Source organism: Spinacia oleracea, chromosome 4 (genome assembly GCF_020520425.1).
Source record: "Spinacia oleracea cultivar Varoflay chromosome 4, BTI_SOV_V1, whole genome shotgun sequence".
NCBI classification, from domain to species: Eukaryota; Viridiplantae; Streptophyta; class Magnoliopsida; order Caryophyllales; family Amaranthaceae; genus Spinacia; species Spinacia oleracea.
The window spans coordinates 147,515,723-147,524,479 of record NC_079490.1 but is presented as its reverse complement, the minus strand read 5'-3'; the positions used below and the strand labels follow the sequence as shown (position 1 = coordinate 147,524,479).

At 35.4% G+C, this 8,757-nt stretch overlaps 1 long non-coding RNA gene across 1 annotated transcript; it reads left to right on the top strand.

The window, feature by feature from the left end:
* Positions 1 to 3,215: 3,215 nt before the first annotated feature.
* LOC130459383 (uncharacterized) lies at positions 3,216 to 5,264 on the top strand. Its single transcript, XR_008918753.1, has 3 exons — positions 3,216 to 3,981; positions 4,310 to 4,371; positions 5,016 to 5,264. It is a non-coding gene; the product is annotated as an uncharacterized lncRNA (long non-coding RNA).
* Positions 5,265 to 8,757: the final 3,493 nt, after the last annotated feature.

Genomic DNA, 8,757 nt, shown 5'->3' with positions numbered 1-8,757 from the left:
AGGTAGTTTTTATTTAGTTTTGGACTATCTTGTAGAAGAAATGATGATAGGAAGTTGTTTTTCTTTTAACATATTCCTTTTATTTTAGTTAACTAGACTCTGGAAACTAATTTAATGTATGGATGATTTATATGGTTATATGTCACTTTTTCTAAATTAATCAAAGCACGACGTTACGGTGTTTTATGATAATGTAGTATGTAGAGTATTTGATTACTATCCTCTATGGTCAATATATATTTTATAAATAATTTGTGATTTTAGATTAATTGATATATATATATATATATATATATATATATATATATATATATATATATATATATATATATATATATATATATATATATATATATATATATATATATATATATATATATATATATATGTCTGTGTGTGTGTGATGCAAATTGTGACGCTCCAAAGGGTCTAAATTATTTTGGAGGGAATGAGGAGAACTCGCACGAAAGTAAACATATAGGGACTCTAATAAGAGTCTAAATATTTCGGGTGTCTAAAGTGTCTCTATATGGTTTATAGTGGCGGAGAAATGTGTCTATAAGCGTGCAAATAGTGACGCTTTTTGCAGTCTAAATATTGCGACTATCTATAGAGTCCCTATATCCCAAATAGCGGCGGCGAAATTCATCGATATTTTGCAAATTGTGACGCTTTAAAGCGTCGGTAAATAGCGGCAATGAAAATAGCGACCCTCTCCCAAAGCGTCGCTATGTGAAATAGCGACACTCTTTACCGTCGCAATTTGTCCCAAAAAGCGTCACAATGTGTCGCGTTTTTTTGTAGTTAAGGGATCAAACAATATTTAGTTTTGAAAATATTTAGTTTCTGGGAGAGTTTTGTTTTACATAGATCTCGATCTTTCAGTTTTGAAGTATCAAAACAAATTTCAGTTTGAACACGATAAACAAAATACAACATGATTTTAGTTTCTTGGAAAGGGTTTGTAGTACATAGGATAAATAAAATCCATAATGAGTGGTTTATCGATTTTGATTTCTACATGTAAATAAGGATCCCATTAATATGTGATATATTTATTTATACGTGGGGGGCAGTGTTTAAAGTGAAGTTTAAACTTCATATGGGAAATAGTGATAATAAATTATGCACATTTTGATTAAAGTTGCGCGAACTTTTTGGAGGACTATATTTTACGTAAAATCTATTTTGTTTTAAAAGGATTAAAAATATGGCTGATTTGAAAAAGACATTATAAATGCATTTGATTTTTTTATGTTAATATTGATTCCATAAAACATGTGATATTAAAAAAAACAAAATCCTAAGGTCTTGTTAGGATTCGAAAACGGGTGATTAATACAAATTAGGCAGCGTTTAATTCAACAAAGGTCAAAGGGTATCAGAACGTTTGAATTGCAATATAAATGACTAAAATGATCCCGCAAAATGTTTTCCGCAATTAAAAATTTAGTTACTTTTTCCTCTTTAGAAGAATCGAACACGGGTCTGCGCAGCTAGAGTAGATGTTGTAACAGCGTATAAGTGACCATTGTAGCAAGGGGTATCAGCACATAAGACATTGCAAACATAAATCTTTTAATCTAATTTTACCGAATTCGAGAATTCTAAATATGATTTATCTAAAGGTGAAATGAACCTTTATAATCATAGATAAAATTATAACACATTCATGTGTTCTAACTATCTTTTCTAATCTTGGTGGTGGGTCATAATTTTGTATTATAACAAGAAGTAAACAACTTACTGAGTAGATGTTTATGAAAATGTTAGGAGTTACACATCTGTTTTTACCTGAGTTTATTTTTATTTAAATTTAATTTCTTCAAAAGTTATATGATCTTGTGTAATTTTAGCCAAACTTAGTTATTAAGGGCTAACTGCTCGAAGTTTGATCTAAATAATTCATTTACAACGGAGTTATTATTTTTGGATACCGTACTATTTTAAAGGTTTAGATATACGGTAATAAAAATTTTATTTGGAGATTGGTAAACATTTGTTGGGATCGTTAAGTTTTATTGTAAGCCTTTGTGTAATCATAAAAATATGTAGTATATATATAATTAAGGAAAAATAAATTATATTTTTAACAACAAACTCTTTTTTGATAATGAGGTAAATTAATTATCAAATAGTCCCCATAAAGATAACCATTTACCAAAAAATCATAGTTAAAGGTGAAAAAAACATTCAATATTAAGTTTGATGTTTTATTGACTAAAATGATCCCATATATTGGTTTTTGACAATTAAAATTTTGGTTATTTTTTTCTCTAGTCAAGAATCAAGCACGGGTTCTCGCAGTTAGATTGAGTAGATGTTATAGCAGTGTAGTAGTGAACCTTTTAGCAAGAGGGTATCAACAAATATGTCTTTCCAAAGGAAACTTTTTAATATAATTTTACGGAGTTTGAGAATTCCGAATAAGATTTCTTTAAAGGTTAAATCCTCATTTTTAATCGTAGATAATAATACAATATTCGGTCCTAATTCAATAAAGGGTTATTGGCAGAAAAAGCTTTTTTTATTATATTTTTACTAGGAAGTACTCTGTATGTTTTTTTTTATGAAAAATAAATTTTATAAGTATGTATTTTAATATTGTGGGATCATTTCATGTATTATGAAATCTAAACATTCGCTGCATATAAAACCTTATCTATATTCTCAAAATCTCAAAAATATTATATATTTTCTAGCACAAATGGATGTGCTGATACCCCTTGCCAAACTGGTTACAACGAAGTTTATATAATCATCTTTACACTGCCTCTAGACCTGCGTTCGATCCTTTATACATGAATTTTATTTTTCTTTGGGCAATTGTTGTTGTAATACCCCGAAATTTTTAAACTCGATTTATTAAAATTAATAATATTTTATTAACGTAATTTCGTTTTAATTATTAGAAATAATTTAAAATTTTCGTTATTTTAAAACGTTTTTACGATTTATTTTAAACGATAAATTTATAAACGAAAATTTATTTATTTTTCGTTAACGATATATTTTACGAGACTTTGTTTTAATTAAACATTTCTATTTTTAGTAGTTTCTAAAATAGCAATTTAAAATTCAGAAATTTGGCCTAACTACTTGAAATTACTAAAATGTCCCTAAAGGACAAAGTTTGCAATTAGCTTCTTCCTCCCTTGCTTTCCACGTACATGGAAGAAGGAAGCCATTCTTTCCTTCCTCTCTTCCCTTATTTCAGACTACATTCATTTCCTTGGAGCCCAAGAACTTTCATTCTTCTAGAAACCCACCTAATTACAAATTGAACCAATTTCAGAATTATTTTTTCAATACAAAAACCAAATCAGTTAACAAAATTGGAAATCATCCCTTGTTTCCTTCCTGTTTCGAACCACAGTCACCAACAAACAACCATCACCGCGACAACCGGCAGCCATCTACCACCACCAATCGCCAGCTCCTCCACCATCTCAACACCATCGCACCACCATCATCCCTCACCTCTCCCGCTCTTCTCCTCCCATGCACTCCCCTGCCTCGCTCTGTCTTTTCCCTTTTGCGGCACCACCAACGTCGCGCCACCACTCCCAACCTCCCCCACCACCTTGTAAACCAACTCCCGCCCCCACATACTCCGGCGAGCTATATAGTCGCCGCCCAGAACCGCTCCAAGTCACCACCACCAATTCCCCTGTTCCTCTCTGTTCGCACGACCACCTCCCCTCCCTTGCTGTTTCACCACCGCGAAACCACCACCACCACTGTCGCCTCTCAGCCTTGGTTCCGCGCTGCGACACCCATACCGCCGCCCACCTCCGCCCACCATCTCTCCTCTCCTTCCTCTTCGTGCTTCTCCTTCGTGCCCTGCCTCCTCTGTTCCTCGTGCAAAAGAAGAAAAAAAAAAGAGAGAAAAGGGGTTTCAAGAAAACAAATTCCCAAATTGGTTTGCTGCTTTTTATTCCCTTAAGTCAGGCCCAAATTTCCCTTGGCCCAAATTACTAAGTGAGTTTTGTTGTTTTGCCCATATTATTTACCAATCTAAATATTTTGAAAACGTTTACTTAATAATTTCAATTAAATAAATTCTTAATGATGATATTATAATATATTTCGACAGAAATATTGGTTTAAATTAATATTCGTATAAAATCGATTTATAAAATAAGAATTTAGTTTTTAATTGAAATTTTGATTAATAATAATATTAACGATAAAACTATGAAATTATAATTTTTTATTACAATTCGTTATTTATAATTATTTATAAACTTACTATAAAGTATTAATATTAATCGTTAATAACTAATTGAATGATTCAATATTGTGAAAGAAATCGAACTCGGAGCTCAGGAAGCACGGTCCATCGAACAGGGAATATTAACTACGGTTGAGGTAACATCTATTGCTAACACCCACAATCCCCTTATGAAATGTGTTTTATGAGATTATGAAATATGTTTATAATGATGTGTTTTTATTGGATTGTGGGATATGAAATGTATTTATGAAGTGTGTTTTATGAATGATGATATTTAAATATGTTTATGAATGATTTTATAAGATGATGTTTATGAGTTACGAATAAGATACGAAACATGATAAATAAAAGTGTAACCGGTTCTGGCAGTTAGTGGGGTTACTATTTCTAGGTCGTGCACGTACCGCCGTACCGCGGGACACCCAACAAGGGAGAGTGCTCCTTGAGGGTTACCGCAAGCTAAAAGAGAAAACTATCTAGGTACGGGAGTATGTCCAACAAGGGAGAGTGCTCCTTGAGGACTATCGCAAGATGGGAGACGTCCCGCAAGGCTAACTTGTCAGTTACCAAGTAAAATGAAAGTGTATGAAAGATAATGGGAACTATTAAAGTTTCAAGTTATAAATTAAATGATGTTTTATTATAATGCATTTATGAAAGTGTTTTACTATATTCTGTTCTCCCTGATTGCAAAGTAAATAAAATGAATTGAAATGAGTTTACGCTGTTAGGGTAGTATGTTACTGGGCATCGGCTCACGATGTTGCTTTTGTTTTAGGTACGAAGAAGATCATGGGATGCCTTAGAGTGAGGATGCAACCATCAAATTCACGATCGATGTTTAATAAAGATAATCATGTATCACTAGTAATAATGGATGAACAAATTAAACTCTAAGTCAAATTTCAATTACTGAGTTGGATTTTAATATTTATGTTTAATCAATGTTAGGAATATTTATTAAATTTCATTTAGATTTCGATGTAAATATTAAAGAATTAATCAAAGTGAAGTATAATTACTGTTACTCATCAGTAGTCAGTAAATGTAGAAAGGTTATGTCGCCTTGTATTTCCCACGAGGGAAATACGGCATGTGACGCTCCGACTAAATTAGGGTTTCCGCTGCTAATTAAAGATAATTAACCTAGTTAATGGTGTTTAGCAGTCGGGGTGTTACAGTTGTTTTATGTTATTATTGTTTATGGTTTCTTTTTAGTATTTACGGAATCATAATAAACAATACATAATCAGATTGCATATTGCAATAAACGACCATTGTCAGTTCTGAAAAGCCATTGTCATCTTCATCAACCTTCGCTAAAGGGTCCAACTTTGGCTTCCGTTCAAGCACAAAACATCAATATAGCTAGTTTTCTTCTACACCTTTTTCCAACCATCAATATAACTAACTTTTGCAACTGAAACTAATTTAGAAAAGGTAGATTAAATTTATTAATTCAATTACGCATTTTATCAAACACCTTATATGCATCACTGTGAGGGGGTCGAAAAAGCGTGAGGCTAATGCGTGACCTTGTCCCTCGTGGGTGTGACGATTCTTTTTATTTAATCAAGTGTAATTGGATTTCCTGTGAGTATACACCCAATTGACTAGTAATATAGGAGTCGCCATTCAGTTTTTAACAACAATGAGAAAAACTGACAAAACCCGGTTATCGTGACATAAAGGGAGTGCAATTATGTTTGACCACGACGGTCGTAGGTTCCCTTGTGATCCCTGGTGTGGGGATCTCTCAATATACACCCGCAAGGTAGAGATTGAGGGTTCGGGGGACTGTAACTACCGAGAGGAGTAATTCGCTCGTCGATAACTCCAGAGGCAGGATATCCTTACTAGCTCAGCATAAATAATTGAAGGGACATGCGTTAACTATTAAACTAATCTGAGTTGATTTTAGCAATATGCAACATATAATACTAATTCGATCGTGATTATCTGATTTAAATAACATTAAGGGACCTAGCATGATAATCCGATTTCCCAAAAATATTATATTTGTTAGGCTGATAGAACAATCATATTAGGTTAGTTTAACAGTTCATAAAAAGGGCGAGGAAAGCAGTTAAATCATCGAAAAGGGACACATTACGACGCACCCTTGAGAGGTGCGTCACGGTTCTCAGAAAACTAACCACTTTGACTTTGCTATTTCTCCTTTTTATTTAACGAATCTCAATTATGGGACAGGATACGTTCTGTTCGATTTATGGATCGATTGCGACAGAACGTGTGAACAGTTTCGCAGCGAGAGGCTTAGGCTAAGGGGTTTAGAGTCAATACTCAGAATATATTATGTGTTGTTGTGTGTTCTTTCACGTCGAAACTAGGGGCCTATTTATAGGGAAGAGTTCGTGGAAATATAGAATTGCAGAGTTCTAATCCGCAAAGAGTTAGGAAAAAACACGTACCCAGGTACTTTCAGCGCCCAGGCCTGGGCGCCGAAGATTTCGGCGCCCAGAGCCAGGCGTTGAAAATAGGATCTGGGCAATTTTGTTTAGTCAGATTCGGATTCCTAAAATCCGTAGAGTTTGAGATTAATTCGAGTCTTTTAGCGCGTATCAATTTTATGACGGAATGCGTCTGGGCCCGTTACGAACTCTAGGCTCGTTAGGATTTTAATTAATACGTAACTCTTATTTCCGAATCCTATTAGGAATAGGATTCTCGCGGTTTTCTATCTCATTTAGGATTTACGTTGGAGTGCAACACCTAATTCTGACAGGTTTCTATCTTTTATGATTTGCCACTTTTAGAAGTTACCTTTTACGGCAGTTACTATTTTTAGCAGATTTCCATAAATAGCAGGTTTCGGGTGAAACGAAATGGGGAATCGAGATTCGTTTATTTTATAGGAGATGCGTTGTCAAGTGGAGTTTTTATGCTTTCATTATCGAACCTTTCCCTTGCGGGAACGGGGACAAAAGTAGGTGTCTACAGTTAGCCCCCACTTTGACTGAGTCTTGGAGTAAGACGATGGTCAAAGTATTAGACGGAGTGCGTCACACAAGCCATGGTGTATGTGACCTGTTTTGCGAGGGTCTCACGAGCCCCCGAGTGATAACATTTGACTTAAGGGTCATCACTTGAAGTGCCGACATATCCCTCACGTGTCATTGGGATTTGTCAACTGATAGTGTAGAAACTTCTCATTTTGTCATTGGAAGGATCTAAAGGTGCGTAGAAACTCCCTCACTTTGTCATTGGGAGTAACTACAGATGTTTTGAAATTAAAGCTGTAAAGTGTAATTGGGCCTGGCCAAGCCCAATCACGAGGTAAAACGTTTTTAAAGATTCTCATTTTCAGGGCTAGCTAAACGAGAAAACCCCCTTGTTTTTATAGGACGTAAAACAAAGGAAAATCCAACACATCATTCTTTTTTGGAAAAACGAAAAACCAATCCTTTAATTTTTGGAAAAAGGGAAAACCAATCCTTTAATTTTCGGAAAAAGGGAAAACCGATCCTTTAATTTTTGGAAAAAGGGAAAACCGATAAAAGTTATCGCTGCAGCGACTAAGGACCTGCGCTGTTAGTGACGCAGACCCCGCCCGCTGAAGGTGGGCGAGCCTGTCCGCTGAGGGTGGACCCCCCGTCCGATAGAAGTGGACGAATCTGTTTTGATGTTTTTGAAAAATAAGGACCTACGCGGTTTGTGACGTAGACCCCGCCGGCTGAAGATGGCGAACCTGTCCGCTGAGGGTGGACGCCCCGTCCGATAGAAGTGGACGAATCTGTTTTGAAATTTTATTTTTTTTTATTTTTTTTTGAAAATAAAGACCTACGTGGTTTGCGCCGTAGACCCCGCCGGCTGAAGATGGCGAGCCTATTTTAAATTTGAAGACTTTATTTTTCGAAAATTAAGGACCTGCGCGGCTAGTGACGCAGAACCCGCCCGCTGAGGGTGGGCGACCCCATTTTGAATTTCTTATTTTGCCTATGTAGAAGAGCTTTTGGTGATTACAACCTGTTGGTGGGTCGTAATATTTCCTGATTAGATGTGTCCTATAAGTGGGTCCACACTGTGTATATTTTTGTTTAACAATATATTTTTTTGAGATATCCAAACATGATATGGTGCGTGGCGCAGTCTGTGAATGTGATTTTGATTGCGCGCTCCTTGTTGGAGTCCACTTTTTGCGAGCCCCCAAGTGTTGGGGCTCGTCGGTTGTTTTTCGCGTCTTGTAATCATGGTTGGGGTCACGCTCGTATGTGCGAGCGACCTCCTATAGTAGTGTGCTATTTTAGTGAAGCCGTGGAGTGCGACTTTAGTTTTCAGGCGACATCCGGTTTTAGCTTGGCCCGGATTAACCCTTTGACGTACAGACAGACATTTCCTATTTGGAAAACCAATGACTTGACGACACATATTTTTGGTGTTTCGAAGAATGACCATGATATTTAACTTGCTTTTTTTGAAAAGTGTACATGAGCGTTTTCTGAAACGAGTCTGAGTTTCGACCAAGTTTTAATGTTATTATTATTTTTTGCTTATTTGGG